Source organism: Lithobates pipiens, unplaced genomic scaffold (assembly GCF_037356315.1).
Source record: "Lithobates pipiens isolate NorthernLeopardFrog02 unplaced genomic scaffold, aLitPip1_a1.2 Scaffold_10, whole genome shotgun sequence".
Lineage (NCBI taxonomy): Eukaryota > Metazoa > Chordata > Amphibia > Anura > Ranidae > Lithobates > Lithobates pipiens.
The window spans coordinates 111,055,891-111,077,022 of NW_027507686.1; positions in this window are offsets into that span (position 1 = coordinate 111,055,891).

A 21,132-nucleotide genomic window follows, 5' to 3' on the forward strand; every position below is an offset into this window, starting at 1 on the left:
AACACCCGCTTCTTTCTATATAAAACAATCTAAATATAGAAGAGATACTCAGGATTTTGAAACTGGAGAAATCTTTGATTTACCTAATAGGAGGAACCGGAGCAGCTCATTTAAAAGAGGGAATAGGTCACAATCTAGAAATAAACGAAATAGATCCTCAGATGATTTGGATGAGGAAAACACCCAGAAGGTTGTTACTTTTTTTAGAAAAGGAGGGGGTGGGGGAAGGAGTATCCGACACCCCCGTCCGACCAAATCTACCTACACAACAAAACAGCAAAAAACAGCAGAAGGAAAAAGTATTGAAACAACAAATGAAAGGCTCCCGCACAAGGAGCCAGAATCGATAAATGGCATACAGGCAGACCTGATCCCTGAATCGGACATGGCGCTAATTAATTTGTCGTTGTTTCCCATTCAGAAACTCCACATTGAATTGTTAAAACACGGGATGTCTTTCTCTCCAACTACAAATATGGATGAGTTTACAGTATACAAAGATATAGTATTATTTTTGAGAAAGGTTTTCTTTAAAATACTTTACGGACAGGGAGATAAAGAAACTGTAGAAAAGTATACTTTGGATGAAGATGATCAGAAGGCCCTGGATATCCTCAACTCCTTATTAAAGGAAAATGAGGATATGGGAACAGAGAACTCATATGCAAAAAGATCTGCGAAATTAAATATCAAATCCAAGAAAATGCCAGAAAAAAAAAACAGATGGCTGAGTCTTTTCTTGGTACAAGCAGACCTAATGGAAATCCATTGGAAGGATAGAGGTGAAGACAATTTAAATGACAAGGAACGTCAGGCACTAAAAGAGTTGAGGGACTCACAGAATATCATCATAAAAATAAGTGACAAGGGAGGAAATGTGGTCCCGATGGACGACATAAAATATGAAATAGAGGTAAGACGCTTGTTAAGTGATAGCGACACATATCGCAAACTTGACAATGATCCTTTCCCGAAACTTGTGAGGGAATTAAACAGTAAATTAGATGATGCTTTAGAGGCGGGACTCCTCTCTAAACGTGAATGTGAATATTTATCAGTTGCAGATTACAATGTCCCCATCTTTTATTGCATTCCTAAAGTTCACAAATCACTTGAGAACCCACCAGGGAGACCGATAGTTTCTGCAATCCATGACCCATTGGATAGGATGGGGAGTTTTTTGGACTCGCTACTTAAGGATATGGTAGACAATTTAAAATCATATGTACAGGACACTCGACACGTATTGGCAAAGATAGCAAAATTAAATGTGGAGAGTGAAGCATGCCTTTTAAGTATAGATGTGGAATCCCTATATACATCAATACCACACGCAGTGGGGACCCTAGCAGTGAAAAACTTTTTGGAGAGACACTATCCCACATTCGGGGCCCAGAATGAGTTCTTAATAGATCTGCTGCAGTTTGCTTTAAATAACAATTATTTTCAGTTCTCATCGACTTTCTACCAGCAAATTAGGGGCACCTCTATGGGAGCAGCATGGGCTCCATCATGTGCATGCCTACGTTTGGGCACGTGGCTGAGGTACATGGATGATGTACTGGTAGTGTGGAGAGGTGACCCTAATTTAATTTCTGAGTTCATCTCACAGCTGAATGTAAACTAATATAATATACATCTAACTTTCGTTTACAATAAAAAAGAATTGCCCTTTCTGGATTTAAAAATCAAATTAGAAAATGGTAAAATTAAAACATGTACATATCGCAAGGAAACGGCAGCCAATACGCTGCTACAGGCTGGGAGCCATCATCCTATATGGCAGAAAAATGGGATTCCAATTGGGGAATTCATACGCATTAGGCGGAATTGCTCCGATGCTGTGGATCTTAGAAGGGAATCCAGGGAGCTTTATGTAAGATTGTAAGAATTCGTGAGCGAGGATATTCCCACAAACAATTACGTAACGCTAAGCGTAAAGCTGTGACTTGTAGCAGAGAAAGTCTGTTGAACAGGGAGGGAAATCCCAATTCTAAGAAACAAGAAGAAGCTAATACAATCAGATTGATTACAACATATGGCAATCAATGGAATTCTGTGCGAAGAGCCCTTGAGAAACACTGGGGCATATTAAGAAATAATAAAGAGTTGGTAAAAATAGTGGGGGAAAGACCGACAATGGTAGCACGCAGATCTAAAAATTTGGGAGACATCCTGATACTCTCAGAATATATTAGGGGGCAAAATCCCACATGTCTATCACAGTACCCACGTTGTAGGGGGATGGTGCCATGTACAAAATGCCAAATATGTCCCTATGTAGAAAGGACGACAAATTTTCATGATGCAGAAGGTAATCATGAATTCGTAATAAAGGATTTAATAAATTGCTCAACCACAAAAGTGATCTATATGATAACGTGTCCTTGTCCTAAAATATATATTGGCAAAACAAAGAGAGCTCTAAAGGTCCGTATAGGGGAACATCTGAGGGATATTAGGAAGGAGAGGGAGAGGCAGAGAGATAACAAAGAACAGAAGGAGGAAAGGCCGGTGGCTAAACATTTTGCACAATATCATGAGGGAAAGACAGAAGGCTTTAAGGTCAAAGGAATCTATGCCTTGAAATTGTCGGCAAGAAGAGGTGACTTTGACCGCATTTTGTTACAAAAGGAGAAATGGTGGATTTTTACTTTAAAAAGTCTTGCACCTAAAGGAATGAATACGGAATTAAATTTACAATGCTTCCTCAATTAATTGAAGCTGTGGGCTATCTGCGGAATTCGCTGGCCTGTTCCTCATTTGTTAGGGAGAATATACCCCCCTCCCCACCCCCTTTCCCTTCTCCCCTATTTTTCCCTCACCTTAAATGGGTTTGTTTCTTCCTTCTTCAACTTAATCTCCATCCTTTTTTTTTTCTCCCTCTTTCTTTCCTTTGCTTCCCCTTCTCCCTAAAGAAATTTTCTTAAGGTATTTCCCTAAGTTTGAAATATAAGTTTAGTAGGTTATAGATTATATACATTTCTTAGAGGTAAAATGTGAATGGATGTATATATCTGTCTGTCCTGTCAATATCTGTCTATTTAGAATAAAAGTAGCAGTTTAAATATTCCCTCTCCACTCACAATGGTCTATGGGCTAGGTAAATGGAATGTTCCCTGTCTTTGATAACAATAAGAAAGGGTTAATCTAAATGAAGTCTTTGACCGCCCTCTACCAGGTACATGCTAATTAAACACACTATGGGAGGAACAATGGCATATAAGTAGACTACAAAAAAGGAAATGTCATTTGAATTCCCATACGTCCAGTTGAAGCTATGTGATGCCACGTTGCGAAACGCATTGACGTTTGTGTGGATAGTAGACTCCCTTCTGGGCAAAAAATCAAAGTATTAGCAGTTTGGATCAGAAATATGGAATATCTGAGTGAGTGAGCATCTGTACAGACACCTGTTTGAAAGGCTTCTGGTGCAGCTGATTGCAAAAGACCCTGAAGTGAATTCAGTTTAACAGAGGTGGCGAGACTTGGATGTTATAAAACAAGTGGTGAAAGAACCTATACACATGTATTGGACTTTTGATTGACTAAAATCGTTTGTGGAAAAAGATTGCATCCAAGTATTCAGCTTGTCTGATGAACGAACGGCCACCTGAGAATCTCATATATATATTGACACAGCAAATCTGAGTGAAATCCCCAGGGTATGTAAAGCCAGTGTGTCTGAGAATCATTCATTTTTGGTGCAAGGCATCTTTTATGGAACCGCTGAATATATGGAACTTTCAAACAGTCACAATATTATAGGAAAGTCTGATATGTGTGACAAATAGTGCATTTTAACCACTTAACCACTTCCCACCCGGCCACTGCATATAAACAGCCGGGTGGGAGCTCTCTACTTCTGACAGGATGTTCCTGAACGTCCTGTCAAAGTAGCGGGATCGCGCGGGCGCGCTCCCCCGCAGCTGCGCAATCCCGATGCGCGCGTGTCCCCCGCACACGCCGCATCTCGGATTGGCAGGAGGGAAATGTAATTTCCCTTCCTGATCCGCACGATGGCTGTGTCTAATCACAGCCATCGTAAGGTAAACAAAGGAGGATGGGTGGCAGATAACAGGTGATCGCGCCGCCACGTGCCCGCGCAGCGGCGCGATCCCGATCTGCCTGAGACCCCCGGAGACTGCAGAGCAGTATACAACAGGAGGGCCATGTGATTGGCCCTCCTGATCACATGATGACTGTGTTCAATGACAATCGTCATGTAATGTAAATAGAGAGCGGTTGTAACTGCTCTCATCTCTTCCTCTCCTCACACAGAACCTGTCAGTGAGGACAGGAAGAGAGATCTGTGCTTCAGCCGGGAAGATCAGTGAGTTTATAGCTGTTTGCTGTTTACCCACTGATCACCCAGCTAGTGTCCCCCAAAACACACAGTGTCCCCCAAAACGCACAGTGTCTCCAAAAACACAGTGTCCCCAAAAACACCTGTCATACAGAACAGCGGGCACATCTGTCCGCCAACAGTGGGCACATCAGCCCGCCATCTGACACATCAGCCACCCGCCATCACCAGGCGCATCTGCCGCCATCACCAGGCGCATCTGCCGCCATCACCAGCCGCATCTGACCGCCATCACCAGGCGCATCTGACCGCCATCACCAGGCGTATCTGCCCGCCATCACCAGGCGCATCTGCCACCATCACCTGCCGCATCTGACCGCCATCACCTGCCGCATTTGACCGCCATCACCTGCCGCATTTGACCGCCATCACCTGCCGCATCTGACCGCCATCACCTGCCGCATCTGACCGCCATCACCTGCCGCATCTGACCGCCATCACCTGCCGCATCTGACCGCCATCACCTGCCGCATCTGACCGCCATCACCTGCCGCATCTGACCGCCATCACCTGCCGCATCTGACTGCCATCACCAGGCGCATCTGACCGCCATCACCAGGCGCATCTGCCCACCATCATAAGGCACATCTGACACCTGCCATTACACATTTGCCTCCCGCCAACATCTGGCACATCTGCCGTCCGCCATCAGGCACAGCTGACGCCCGCCATCAGGCACATCTGACGCCCGCCATCAGGCACAACTGACGCCCGCCATCAGGCACAACTGACGCCCGCCATCAGGCACAACTGACGCCCGCCATCTGATATCTCCCGCCCGCCATCTGACATCTCCCGTCCGCCATCTGACATCTGCCGTCAACATGACTAAAAGGTCGTACAGCGCAGAGGAGGCTTTCCAGATACTCCAGAGTATGTCAGACGAGAGTAGCGGGGAACTCTCTCCATCAGACTCGGATAGCGATTATGAGCCAGTGGAAAGCAGTGGCTCCGAGATGGAAACTGTGGAAGATAGAATCCTAACAAGGAGAAATGGGAGAAATGAGCAGGCGCAGACATCCAACAGCAGCTCACCACTCCAGGATGATATGCAGGCATCCACCAGTAGCAAAGCACTCCGGGATAGGCAGGCATCCACCAGCAGTTCTGCAACCTTCCTTGAAGATAGGCCAGATGCTAGCAATGGAGCATCCCATCAACGAGGCAGTGCCCATACTAGCCTTCCAGATGTTCTACTGTATCCAACATGGCTGCCCGATACGTCAGTAGAACCTGTAATTCCCCTTTTTACATCCCAGCCAGGCCCTCAGATACAGACGGAAAATGTAACCCCACTTTAATATTTTCATTTATTTTTCACCAATGATCTCCTAACCGACATTGTGGAGCAATGTAATCTATATGCCAGCCAACATACAGCCAACAATCCAAGTTCTTCCTATGCCCATCCTTTTTTTTTGGAAACCCTTCACCGTGGAAGAATTTAAAATTTTCCTTGGCCTAACCCTCAACATGGGGCTAACAAAAAAAATGAAGTCCATTCCTACTGGTCTACCCAACCTATCCACCACATGCCGGTCTATTCATCAATTATGCCCAGAAACCGTTATGAGATGATCATGAGATTTTTACATTTCAATAACAATGCCCAATGCCTCCCTCGAAATCATCCCAGTTATGATAAATTACTCAAAATTCGGCCCCTAATCAATTTTTTTTCCACCAGTTTCAAGCAGATGTTTACCCCTGATAAAAAATATTTCCCTATTACACTTCACTGGACGACTTGGAACACAACAATACATGCCCAGTAAAAGAGCCAGACGTGGGGTAAAATTTTATAAGGCGTGTGACAGGGCCACTGGTTACACATATGACTTTATAATTTATGAGGGAAAAGACCGACAGCTAAACCCCCCTGGATGCCCTACCTACATGGGAACAAGTGGCAAAATTGTCTGGCAGCTGATCCAACGATTGCTTGGGAAAGGTTACCACCTATATGTAGACAATTTCTACACAAGTCTCCCACTTTTCCGCCATCTGTGGCCTGTGGGACAGCACGGACCAACCGCAAAGGCTTCCCACAGATATTGGTCACCAAGAAATTAAAACAGGGTGAAATGGCCAGTATGCGGACTGATGAGGTACTAGCAGTGAAGTGGAGAAATAAAAAAAGAGATGTCTACATCCTTTCCACAATACACAATGACACCTTGGTGGAACTGCAGAGAAGAAAAGGCCCCATCCAGAAGCCAAAATGTATCCACGAGTATAACTTATACATGGGAGGGGGTGGATATGAATGACCAGATGATGCAGCCCTACTTGGCCACCAGGAGATCACTGTTTTGGTACAAGAAAGTCACCGTTTATTTGATGCAACTGGCCATTTTCAATTCATATATTATTTTTTCTAAGAGCACCCAAAGTTCCCTGACCTATCTAAGATTCCAAGAAGATGTTATCACAGCCCTTGTCTATCCCCATGGCCAACCCACTCAACTAATTCGCTCTGATGCAGTATCCAGACTCCATGAAAGGCACTTTCCCGACATCCTCCCTCCTACCCAAACAGGTCGCAAACCCCCAAAAAAATGTTGTGTGTGTACAAGTAGAGGAATTCGCCACGACACCCGATACAACTGTCCAGACTGTCCCTCCCAGCCAGGCCTCTGCATTGGAACTTGCTATCGAAGCTATCCTACTTTACTACACTATTAGTAAAGTGAAGATGATTTCTTTCCAGTTTCCACTTTCTGCCATTTCTGTGTATGACCCGGACTGTTAAATGACTATGCCTCTGCCAAACATGTTTCTGCCTTCAACGTGAATTGACCTCGGCCTGTTAAATGACCATGCTTTTTGCCTGCCTCCTGAACTGATCATTTGCCCTGCCACTGTACAGCACAGTGGTCTCACATGTGAGGGGCTCCAGAAAAAGTTTTCCGAGTGGAGAAAACATTTTTCTCCATGTTTTTCGTTTTCTCGGATTAGGGTCTGGAGACTCGGAGGCTTCGTAGAGATTTGGGTGGGAAGAAGCCTCTACCCCTGTCCTCGGGTCTTACCTGACCAAGGCCCAATGTACAAAGTGCCGCCTGCTGCCATCTGAACTGGCCCTGCCTTTGCCTGCCACCTGAACTGGACATGCCTATGCCTGAACTGCCTGCTAAACCTTGGACTGTACTGAACCATGTTCATAATTTTCCATATCTGTCTGCTGCCTGGACAATTCCTGGACATTTCCTTTGGCTGTCTAGAAAATGCTTTGACTGCTCTGGAACAGTGTCCCTGCCTGCTAAAACCACAGGTGAGCCTTTTTTTACCCTTTGCTCAGCAGAATGTATTTTGGGGTGTAATTCTTGGTGTGTACATGCTATATGTTAGAAGCCTGAAGGTGGTACTTGTATGTTGGGCTTCTGTATGTGGCCAGGCTGTGGAAAAGTCTGACACATGGGGTATCGCCATACTCAGGACGAGTAGCAGAATGTATTTTGGGGTGTCATTTTGGCTATGTACATGTTATGTTTTAGAAAGATCTTCTAAATTGACAACTTTGTGAGAAAAAAATAGGTTTTCATTTTCATTCCACATTTTCCAAAAACTTGTGGAAAGAAATTATATGTTCAAAAGACTCATTATGCCTCACAGAATATACATTGGGTTGTTTTCTTTCCAAAATGGGGTCACTTTGTGGGTAATTACATTGTCCTGGTGCTCCAGGGCCTTCAAAAATGTGATAGGTACTCGTGAAATGTGTAATTTATGCCTTTGGAACACCTGGTGGTGCTATATGGATGTTGGGCCTCTGTATGTTGCTAGGCTGTGGAAAAGTCTGACACATGGGGTATCGCCATACTTAGGGCAAGTAGCAGAATGTATTTTGGGGTGTCATTTTGGCTATGTACATGTTATGTGTTAGAAAGATCTTCTAAATTGACAACTTGAGAACTAGGCTGCAAGTTGAAGTGAAGGACCTCCAAGGTGATATTCTCTGAAATATTGCCTGTGCCATGCGCAACACAGGAAAGGCAGGGGGTGATTAGAGAGCTGAATGCATGGCTAAAGATCTGGTGTAGGGAGGAGGGATTTGGGTTTCTAGAGCACTGGGCTGACTTTTCATTGGGGTGCAACCTATATGCTAACGATGGTTTGCACTTGAATGGAAGGGGGTCTGCTGTGCTGGGGGAGAGGTTTATGGGAAGGCTGGAGGAGTATTTAAACTGGGTTTGAGGGGGGAGGGTGAACCAGAATTACATTGGGCAGACAGGTCAGTTAGGGGTCAGACATTAAGGGTGGAATGGGGATATATGGGGGGTGGGATATGGCAGGTGACAAGAAATTTCCCATGTTGCAAACAGCCATTGAAAACTATAGGGCAATTTGTACTACTAAAATATGAAAAACACCAGAGCAAAATGTAATAATGCATTAAAGTGTTAGTACACCAATGCCAGAAGTCTGCCAAGCAAAATAGGTGAGTTGGAAGCTGTGGTGCATGAGGAGAGCTATGATGTAATCGGTATTGCTGAAACTTGGCTTCAATCCTCACATGACTGGGCTATTAATATTCCTGGCTATGCACTCTTTCGGAGAGACAGGGTAAAAAGGAAAGGTGGCGGGGTCTGTCTCTATGTGAGAAGTGATCTCAAAGCAAGTGTGAAAGAGGACCTGGTGGATGGAGAGTGTGATGAGTCTGAAGCATTATGGGTGGAACTGCATTTAGATGGGTGTAGTTCAAAGTTAATCGTTGGAGTTTGTTATAGACCACCCAATGTTAATGAGGAGGTGGAGACTCAGCTCCTTGCACAGATGGAAAGGGCTGCAAGGGCTGGGACAGTGATAATAATGGGGGATTTTAACTACCCAGAAATTGACTGGAGTAATGGCACTGCTGGGACAGTTAAAGGGCAACAAATGATAAACCTATTACATGACAATTTTATGGTCCAGTTTATTGAGGCCCCAACTAGGAATGAAGCTCTGTTGGACCTGGTAATCTCAAACCATGCAGAGCTTATTACTAATGTCCAGATAAAGGAACACCTGGGTAGCAGTGATCATAACATGATTTCCTTTGATGTTAACGCTAAACAAGAAATACATATGGGTAAGATAAAAACACTTAACTTCAAGAGAGCAAATTTTCCAAGGATGAGGGCTGCTCTCCAGGACTTAGACTGGGAGAGAATATTTGCTTCAATGGGCACAGAACAGAAATGGGAATTCTTCAAAAAGACTGTTTGGGACCTCACTGCAAAGTATATTCCCATGGGCAATAAGTTTATAAGGCTAAAAACAAAACCTATGTGGCTCACAGCCAAAGTTAAAAAAGCTATAAACTATAAGAGAAGAGCTTTTAAAAAATATAAAAATGAAGGATCACTAGTGACATTTAAATGTTACAAAGAATTTAACAGAATATGTAAAAAGGAAATCAAGGATGCAAAAATTCAAAACGAACGACAGATTGCAAAAGATAGTAGGACAAACCCCAAAAAATTCTTCAAATATATTAATAGTAAAAAGGTCAAGTCTGAGCATGTAGGCCCTTTACAAAATAATCTAGAGTGGGTGACTGGGGACAAAGAGAAGGCTAATTTATTAAATACTTTCTTCAGCTCTGTGTACACAAAAGAGCATGGGGGAGCGCATGTCCATAATGGGGGTGATAGTGACACAGCCCCAAATGATCCACAATGGCTCAAAAGTGATATGGTCCAGAAATATTTAGACAGAATAAAGGTGGATAAAGCACCTGGCCCTGATGGCATCCACCCACGGATCCTAAAAGAATTGAGCTCTGTAATTTCAGAGCCATTGTATCTAATTTTTAGGGACTCATTAATGATGGGAATAGTCCCACTGGATTGGCGCAGGGCGAACGTGGTGCCTATATTTAAAAAGGGATCAAAGTCTTTACCAAGTAACTATAGACCTGTTAGCTTAACTTCTATAGCTGGGAAGATACTGGAGCGTTTAATAAAAGACCACATCGACGAGTTCTTGCTGAACAAAAACACTTTAAGCAACAGACAACATAGATTCATGAAAGACAGAAGTTGTCAGACAAATCCGATTTCTTTTTATGAGGAGGTAAGTAAAACCTTGGACAGAGGGGTGGCGGTGGACGTGGTATACTTAAGCGTTCGATACAGTTCCCCACACACGGCTCATGTGTAAGGTAAAGTCTACAGGTTTGGAAATATCAGTTTGTAAATGGATAGAAAATTGGCTAAAAGACAGAATTCAGAGAGTAGTGATTCTTACTCTGAATGGTCTAAGGTTATCAGTGGTGTACCCCAAGGTTCAGTGCTGGGACCCTTACTTTTTAACATCTTTATAAATGATATTGGGTCTGGAATCAAAAGTAAAATTTCTGTCTTTGCAGATGAGACCAAGATATGCAGTGGAATAACGTCCTTACAGGATGTCTCCAATTTACAAGCCGACCTCACTACACTGTCTATTTGGGCGACTATGTGGCAGATGAGGTTTAATGTTGATAAATGTAAAGTTATGCACTTGGGGGCTAAGAATATGCATGCATCATACATGCTAGGGGGAGTACAACTGGGGGGATCCATAGTGGAGAAGGATCTGGGGGTTTTGGTAGATCATAAGCTCAATAATAGCATGCAATGCCAAGCTGCTGTTTCCAAAGCGAGCAAAGTCCTTTCTTGTATTAAGAGAGGTATGGACTCCAGAGAGAGAGATATCATTTTGCCCCTGTTCAAATCATTAGTAAGACCTCACCTGGAATATGCAGTTCAGTTTTGGGCACCAGTTCTCAAAAAGGATATCGGGGAACTGGAGAAAGTGCAGAGAAGGGCAACCAAACTGATTAGAGGCATGAAGGAACTCAGCTATGAGGAAAGATTAGAGGAACTGAATTTATTCACTCTTGAGAAGAGGAGAATAAGGGGGGATATGATCAACATGTTCAAATATATTAGGGGTCCATATAGTGAACTTGGTGTTGAGTTGTTCTCTGTACGGTCAACCCAGAGGACAAGGGGGCACTCTTTACGTCTAGAGGAAAAGAGATTTCATCTTCAGGTACGGAAAGGTTTCTTCACAGTTAGAGCTGTGAAAATGTGAAATAGACTCCCGCCAGAGGTGGTTCTGGCCAGCTCAGTAGATTGCTTTAAGAAAGGCCTGGATACTTTCCTGAATGTACATAATATAACTGGGTACTAACATAGGTAAAGTTGATCCAGGGAAAATCTGATCGCCTCTTGGGGGATCAGGAAGGAACTTTTTTTCCCCTGCTGTAGCAAATTGGAGCATGCTCTGCTGGGTTTTTTTTTTGGTTTTTTTTTCGCCTTCCTCTGGATCAATTGTGGGCATAAAATTGGGTATTTGGATTGTACGATTATGTTTTATTTTATTTATTTGTTTTTAAGGTTGAACTGGATGGACTTGTGTCTTTTTTCAGCCTGACTAACTACGTAACTATGTAACTATGTAACTTTGTGAGAAAAAAATAGGTTTTCATTTTCTTTCCCCATTTTCCAAAAACTTGTGGAAAGAAATTATATGTTCAAGAGACTCATTATGCCTCACAGAATATACATTGGGTTGTTTTCTTTGCAAAATGGGGTCACTTTGTGGGTAATTCCATTGTCCTGGTGCTCCAGGGCCTTCAAAAATGTGATAGGTACTCAGGAAATAAAAAGGTGTAATTTATGCCTTTAGAACGCCTGATGGTGCTACATGGATGTTGGGCCTCTGTATGTGGCCAGGCTGTGGAAAAGTCTGACACATGGAGTATCTCCATGCTCAGGACTAGGGATGAGCCGAACACCCTCTGGTTCGGTTCGCACCAGAACTTTCGAACGGACCCCAAATTCGAACGAACGTTAGAACCCCAGTGAAGTCTATGGGACTCGAACGTTCGAAATGAAAAGTGCTAATTTTAACGGCTAATATGCAAGATACTGTCCTAAAAAGGGTTTGGGGACCTGGCTCCTGCCCCAGGGGACATGGGCCAATGCCTAAAATGTTTTTAAAAATGGCCGTTTTGGCGGAAGCACTGATTTTAATGACGATTAAAGTGAAAAAAAAAGTGAAATATTCCTTTAAATATGGTGCCTGGGGGGTGTCTGTAGTATGCCTGTGAAGTGCCACGTGTTTCTCGTGTTTAGAACAGTCCCTGCACAAAATGACATTAAACGGAAATAACACCATTTAAAACTGCTTGCGGTTTTAATGTTATATCTGGTTCCTGCAATATGGTTGAAAATCATTGAGAAAAATGGCATGGGTAGCCCTCCCTGCCCATTACCAGCCTATTTGGGTCTTGTACGCATATTAATGGGAACCCTGTACCCATATTAAAAAAAGGAAATGCGTGTGGCCCCCAGGCCCTATATACTCAGAACAGCAGTATACAGGCGGTGCAAACAAGACAGGGACTGTGTAGGTTTGTTGTGTTAAGTTGAATCTGTTTGTAATTTTCAACTGGTACATTTTTAAAGTGTAGCTCCAGTCAAAAAAACTATTTTTAAGCTTTTTGGAAAACATAGGGAAGGGTTATCACCCCTGTATAATTTGTTTTGTCGTCCATCTTTTTTCATCTCACTTGCTGTTGTCTCCTTCCGTTTGCAAGTAGGAGATGTTTGTAAGTTGGATGTTTGAAAGTAGGGGCCTGCCCTATATGCTCTGCAGAAATGGCGGAACAAGGTGTTGGTTTTGCCACAACATTGTAAGCCCTCAAAGTGACTCTTGGTGGGCGCTGGAGCGCCCTGCTGTGAACGATTTTATCAAGAATTGTAATTACATGCCATTGTTGAACAGTGGTAGAAAAATTGACCTTTGGTGGTTGTGGTGCTGGTGCCACAACACTATAAGTCCTCACCGTTACTCTGGGTGGGCACAGGAAGGGGCCCTCCTGTGAAATATTATATCAAGAATTGTAATTACATGTCCCTGTTAAACAGGGGCAGAAAAATTTGGCCTTAGGCACTGCTGCTGGTGCCACCACACTGCAACCTCTTCCATATACTCTAGTTTTATTGCAGGAATTAGCCCTGCTGCAAAGCATTGCATCAAAAATTGTACTTAACGCCCCTGTTAAACAGGGGCAGAAAAATTGGGCCTTAGGCACTGGTGCTGGTGCCACCACACTGCAACCTCTCCCATATACTCTTGTTTGATTGCAGGAATTAGCCCTGCTGCAAAGCATTGCATCAAAAATTGTACTTAAACGCCCCTGTTAAACAGGGGCAGAAAAATTGGGCTGATGGCATCAACCAGAACCAGAAATGTTCTTCCAACATATCAGCGGAGGAGGAAGAGGATAGACAATCAACATAACAGGACAGTCACTCAGCATCAGCATAGGCAGTCTTGAAGGGATGTGGTATTTCAAAAAAAATTATTCGGTTACATCAGCTTCAGGTGCTTGGTAGCTGTGGGTGATCCAAGACTGATTAATCTTGATGAAGGTCAGTCGATCAACTGATTCGGTGGACAGGCGCACCCTGTGATCGGTAACAAAGCCACCAGCAGCACTGAAGGTGCGTTCCAAAAGAAAGCTGGATGCAGGACAGGCCAGTAGCTCAATTGCATACTGTGCAAGCTCTGGCCAGTGATCCATCCTCAAGACCCAGTAAGCCAGAGGATTTTCGGTGGGAAAGGTGTCCAAGTCTGACCTTGCCCCTAGGTATTCCTGCACCATGTAAATCAGACGCTGGCGATGGGTGCTGGAACCGATTATACCTTGGGGCTGCGGACTAAAAAATTGTCTGAAAGCATCAGTCAGACGGCCACCTTCTCCACCGCTCCTTCTGACCGATGCCTCAGCAACACGTTGTCCAGGACCAGGAGTTTGTAACCTCCCAGTCTCTGGGAACGCGTTGCACAGACCTTTCTGCAAGGCCTCCCGGAGATGTCTCATCCTCTGCTCCCTCTGCGATGGCAAGATAAGGTCGGCAACCTTACCCTTGTACCGTGGATCAAGGAGAGTGGCCAGCCAGTAATGGCCCCTCTCCTTGATCCGAAGAATACGAGGATCCTTCCGCAGGCTTTGCAGGATCAGGGAGGCCATGCAGCGTAGGTTAGCTGAGGCATTCGGTCCGGAGTCCTCTGGGTCACTAAGGACAACATGATCCGCAGCTACCTCCTCCCAGCCACGTACAAGTCCACGTGTTTCTTGGGACTGTAAATCATCCCTACAAGACTGCTGCTGCTGCTGCTGCTGCTGATGCTGAGTGCCAGCCTCCACCTCCATGCTGACACAATCATCTTCCTCCTCCTCTTCCTCCTCCTCATCCTCTTCCTGTGTGATGGGTGGCACAGCAGGAACACTGTCTGGATAAAGGGGGCCTTGAGAGGCAAGGAAGTCCTCCTCTTCCTGCCTCTGTTCTGCCTCAAGTGCCCTGTCCATTATTCCACGCAGCGTATGCTCCAAGAGGTGGACAAGAGGTACAGTGTCACTGATGCATGCACTGTCACTGCTCACCATCCTTGTGGCCTCCTCAAATGGTGACAGGACAGTGCATGCATCCCTGATCATGCCCCACTGCCGTGGTGAGAAAAAACCGAGCTCCCCTGACCCTTTCCTGGTGCCGTAGTCGCACAGGTACTCATTGATGGCCCTCTGCTGCGTGTGCAGCCGCTGCAGCATGGCCAATGTTGAGTTCCATCTGGTGGGCATGTCACATATAAGGCGGTTCTTGGGCAGGTTCAACTCCTTTTGGAGCTCAGCCAGCAGAGCACAGGCATTAAATGATCGGCGGAAATGCACACAGACTTTCCTGGCCTGCTTCAGGACCTCCTGTAAGCCGGGGTACCTGCCCAAGAACCGCTGCACCACCAGGTTAAGGACGTGAGCTACACAGGGCACATGGGTCAGTTGTCCCTGTTGGAGGGCGGAGAGGAGGTTGGTGCCATTGTCGCAAACCACCATTCCTGGCTTAAGCTGGCGTGGCGTCAACCACCTCTCGGCCTGCCCCTGCAGAGCTGACAAAACATCCGCCCCAGTGTGGCTCCTGTCCCCCAAACAAACCAGCGCAAGCACGGCATGGCATAGTTTTGCCTGCGTACTTGCGTAGCCCCTGGAACGCCTACGGAGCACCGCTGGTTCTGAGGACAGAGCACTGGAAGAGGCCATGGAGGAAGAAGAAGAGGAGGGGGTGGAGGAGAGAGGTGTGTCACAACCAATAGTAGCATTTTGGAGGCGTGGTGGCGGAACAACCTCCAACACTACTGCACCTTGTCCTGCATCCTTCCCAGCTGCCAGAAGAGTGACCCAATGGGCCGTGAAAGACAGGTAACGTCCCTGTCCATGCCTGCTGGACCATGAGTCAGCGGTAATATGCACCTTACCGCTGACCGCCCTGTCCAGCGAGGCAAGGACATTGCCTTCTACATGCCGGTAGAGAGCCGGAATCGCCTTCCGTGAGAAAAAGTGGTGTTTGGGGACCTGCCACTGAGGAACCGCACATTGTACAAACTCACGGAAGGGGGCCGAGTCTACCAACTGAAAAGGCAGCAGTTGAAGTGCTAGCAATTTAGCCAAGCTAGCATTCAACCACTGGGCATGTGGATGGCTGGGAGTGAACTTCTTCCGCCGGTCCAGCAGCTGGGGCAGGGACATTTGCCTGCTATAATCGGACGTGGGTGTACCGCTAGCAGAGTTCCCGGAAGCACTTGGCTGTGACACACCTAATTCTACACCTTCATTCCTCTCAGAGCAGGTTTCAGAGAGGACTGAAGGTCTAGTGGGGTTGGAGATGCCAGCTGATGAGGAGCATGGAGAGGTCCGCTTTGTTCTTTGGTGTGGGTCTTTGAGGTACGCTTGCCAACGAGCTGCATGGCAGGTCAACATATGTCTGGTCAAGCATGTGGTGCCCAAGCGGCTGATGTTTTGGCCACGTGAGATACGCTTGAGACATATGTTGCAAATAGCAGCGGTGCGATCTGATGCACTCGTCTCAAAGGCCCACACCAAAGAACTTTTAGAATAACGTGCAGAGGCAGCGCCCTGCACAGGCGGAGCTCTGCGGTGTGATTCAGTCGGTGTGCTGCCCCTAAGCTGGCCCCCGGAGGGCATCCTGCCTCGTTGGACATGTGCCTCCTCCTCCTCCTCCTCCCTCCTTCCAGGCACCCACGTGGAGTCAGTGCCCTCATCATCCCCTCCCTCTTCATCGCTGTAGCAAACCTGGCAGTATGCTGCAGCTTGTGGAACATGACTGCCAGATTGCTGTCCTTCTTGAGCATCCCCTCTCTCTGCGCTCACGCTACTGCCTTCCTCTAGCTGAGTGTCATCATCAGAGCCCACAAAACACTGGGCATCCTCCTGGAGCATGTACCCAACACTGTGCTCAAAGAGTTCAGGAGACTCCTCAGGAGGACGTGGTGGGTCTAGGGAAGGAGTCACTGATGATGACATTGAGAGGAGGGAAGACGATGCGTTGGCAGCTGCTTTGCTACTACCCTGAGACTGGGTGAGAGAGGATGAGGAGGATGAAGAGGGCTTGGTCATCCACTCTACCAAGTCGTTGGCATGTTGCGGTTCAACATGTCCAGCTGCCGAAAAGAAGGACAAGCATGTCCCATGGCCACGTGCTGATGACAATGCACCGCGTCCACGACCAGCACTGTTGTCTCTAGTATCGGCTCGCGCCTGTCTGCCTCTCCTTGCTGGCCTTCCAGACATGGTAATGGCCTGAAGGGAGTTGGGTAAAACAGCAATTGGGTAGTGTATATTGTGCTGGAGGCACACAACACCCACTAACTCCTGCAGATGCCTTTATTATAGAACACCAGAGATAAAGGGGTATATACAGATGTATACTGTGCTGTGCTGGAGGCACACACAACTTCCAATAACTCCTGCAGATGGCAAGTGGGCTCAAATAGAGAACAGCTATGTAGGTGGATATAGCGGTATGTACTGGGTACAGAGCACGCAGACAGCACGCACTATCTCCTAACACTACTGGGTACAGAGCACGCAGACAGCACGCACTATCTCCTAACACTACTGACTGCAAGCTCTATTATAAAAGATAGATCACTACTACTAGCTATATAGGTGAGGTGAATATAGCGGTGTATACTGCGGTCGGGGCACGCAGACAATAACCACTACACAACAGCAAGATAGAAAATCGGCCGAAAACGATCGGTGTGTACTGTGTTGAAGGTACACAGAACACCCACTGCTTCAGACGCCAACACACTACACGAGGCCGCCGCGATGGCGGCCTTATATAGTGTGGGGCGTGCACTACACAGCCTGAGCTATGATTGGCCACAGGCATCCTGCCTGTGGCCAATCATGGCTCTCCTCGCTGCTGGCGCTGCGATTGGCCAAGCATGCGGGGTCACAGTGCATGCTTGGCCAATCATGAGCCAGCAATGCACTGCGCCATCGCAGTGCATTGTGGGATGTGAGCGCCACACGAATTTGATGCGAACAGACCAAAATGTTCGGACTTCGCCGAACGGACGAACAGCCAATGTTCGAGTCGAACGTACGTTCGACTCGAACGCGAGCTCATCCCTACTCAGGACGAATAGCAGAATGTATTTTGGGGTGTAATTGCAATTATGCCTGCACCATGTGTAAGAAATGACTTGTAAATATGATAATTTAGTGAAGAAAAAAAAAAATATATATATATTTCTTAATTTTCCAAAGCATTGTGGGGGAAAAATTGCAACTTTAAAAAATTCACTATGCCTCTTACTAAATACCGCAGACTGTCTTCTTTCCAAAAAGGGGTCATTTGGGGGGTTATTGTACTGTCCTGACATTTTAGGGCCTCAAGAACTGAGATAGGCCATCAGTGCATTAGGATTGATACATTTTCAATAATGCATAGCATGGCTTGTAGGCTCTATAACTTTCACACAAACCAATGATCATACACTTATCAGGATTTTTTTTTACCAAAGACATGTAGTAGACTACATTTTGGCCTAAATTTTCACCAAAATTAGATTTTTTTGGTTTCTTTTAAAAGAGAAAGTAGAAAATGTTTTTTTTTTTCAAACTATTCGCTCTTTTTTCGCTTATATTACAAAAAATAATAAATGAAGTGGTGAATAAATACCACCAAAAGAAAGCTCTATTTGTGTGAACAAAATGATAAAAAATTCATTTGGTTACAGTGTAGCATGACTGAGTAATTGTCATTCAAAGTGAGAGAGAACCGAAAGCTGAAAATTGGTCTGGGAAGGAAGGGGGTTTAAGTGTCCTGTATTGAGGTGGTTAAGGACCGCCGCATGGCAATGTACATCGGTGCAATGGCACCGACAGGCACAAACACGTACATGTACGTGCTCGCCTTCCAGCGGGTGGGGGGTCCGATCGGACCCCCTCCCGCTGGATGCGGCGGTCCGTCTCGCTGCAGGACCAACCTGGGGTGAAGGGATGGCCGTTGGTTTCTGGCCATCCCCTCTCGATCGCTCCTGGCGAATGAGAAGCTTCCCCCGTTGTGTATAGTAAACACAGGCATGGAGGAAGTGATGTTATTCTCCTCGGGGCGGTCTTTTTGACCAGACTACGAGGAGAACACAGAAAGTAAGTGTGCACCAACACTACACTGACATGTAGGTACACATAGGAACACAAACCCCCCCGATCACCCCCCCGATCCCCCCTCCCCCCTCCCCCTCCCAGTCACAGTATCACTGATTGCAGTGATCATTTATTTACTGATCACTGCATTTAGTGTCAGTTTTGACAGTAAAAACTGTCAGGGCAGTTAGTGTTAGGTCCAGGGTAGCCCCCTACCCCCCCAATAAATGTTTAACCCCCTGATTGCCCCTAGAGTTAACCCTTTCACCCCCTTTTGCCAGTGTCACTAAGCGATCATTTTTCTGATCGCTGCATTAGTGTCACTGGTGCCGTTAGGTAGCTAGTTATTTTTTTAGGTTCACCGCTAGGTTTTTATAGCGCTAGGTACCCCGATATACTACCCAATAAGGGATTTAACACCCTGATTGCCCCTAGTTAACCCTTTCACACCCTTTTGCCAGTGTCACTAAGCAATCATTTTTCTGATCGCTGCATTAGTGTCACTGGTGCCGCTAGGTAGCTAGTTATTTGTTTAGGTTCACCGCCAGGTTTTTATAGCGCTAGGTACCCCCATATACTACCCAATAATGGTTTTAACCCCCTGATTGCCCCTAGTTAACCCTTTCACCAGCAATCACCATATAAGTGCCACTGGTGACGTCAGGTTTTTATATAGTGCCAGGGACCCCCATATACTACCTAATAAAAATTTGAACCCCCTGATTGCCCCTAGTTAACCTTTTCACCAGTGATCACCGTATAAGTGTTACGGGTGACTCTGGTTAGTTAGTTTGCTTTTTATAGCATCAGGGCACCCACCATTTATTACCCAATAAAGGTTTAACCCCCTTGATCACCCGGCGGGTGATATCAATTAGGTTTTAGGGTCAGGGTCTGCGTTGCCCCAGGCAGCGCTAGGTTAGTGCCAGTACCACTAACACCCACGCGCAAAGCATAAACCTCCCGTAGTGGTATAGAATCTGAACAGATCAATATCTGATCTGATCAGATCTATACTAGCGTCCCCAGCAGTTTAGGGTTCCAAAAAAATGCATTGTTAGCGGGGTCAGCCCAGATACCTGCTAGCACCTGCGTTTTGCCCCTCCACCCAGCCCACCCAAGTTCAGTATCGATCGATCACTGTAACTTACAAAACACTAAACACATAACTGCAGCGTTTGCAGAGTGAGGCCTGATCCCTGTGATCGCTAACAGTTTTTTTGGTAGCGTTTTATATTTAAATCCGGAAGGCAGTGCTTGGTTTTCGGGGTCCCGTACGTGGCTAGGCTCCCAAAAAGTCCCCCATATGTGGTATCCCCATACTCGGGAGAAGCAGCAGAATTTATTTTGGGGTGTAATTTCACTTATGCCCATAGCATGTGTGAGCAATATATCATTTAGTGACAACTTTGTGCAAAAAAAAATAAAAAAAAATTGTAATATTCCTGCAACTTGTGGCAAAATATCATGGACTCAACATGCCTCTCAGTAAATAGCTTGGGGTGTCTACTTTCCATAATGGGGTCATTTGGGGGGGGGGGGTTTGTGCTATTTTGGCATTTTATGGCCTTCGAAACTGTGATAGGTAGTGAGGAGTGAAATCAAAAATTTGCACCTTTAGAAATCCTGAAGGCAGTGATTGGTTTTCGGGGTGCCGTACGCGGCTAGACTCCCAAAAAGTCCCACATATGTGGTATCCTCGTACTCAGGAGAAGCAGCAGAATATATTTTGGGGTGCAATTCCACATATAACTATGGCATGTGTGAGCAATATATCATTTAGTGATAACTTTTTGTAAACTTTTTTTTTTTGTGTCATTATTCAATCACTTGGGACAAAATAAAAAAATATTCAATGGGCTCAACATGCCCCTCAACAATTTCCTTGGGGTGTCTACTTTCCAAAATGGGGTCATTTGGGGGGGTTGTACTGCCCTGCCATTTTAGCACCTCAAGAAATGAGATAGGCAGTCATAAATTAAAAGCTGTGTAAATTCCAGAAAATATACTCTAGTTTGTAGACGCTATAACTTTTGCGCAAACCAATAAATATACGCTTATTGAAATTTTGTTTACTAAAGACATGTGGCTGAATAAATTTTGCCCTAAATGTATGACCAAAATTGAGTTTATTCGATTTTTCTTATAACAAAAAGTAGAAAATATATTTTTTTCTCGAAATTTTCGTTTTTTTCCATTTATATCGCAAAAAATAAAAATCGCAGAGGCTATCAAATACCATCAAAAGAAAGCTCTATTTGTGGGAAGAAAA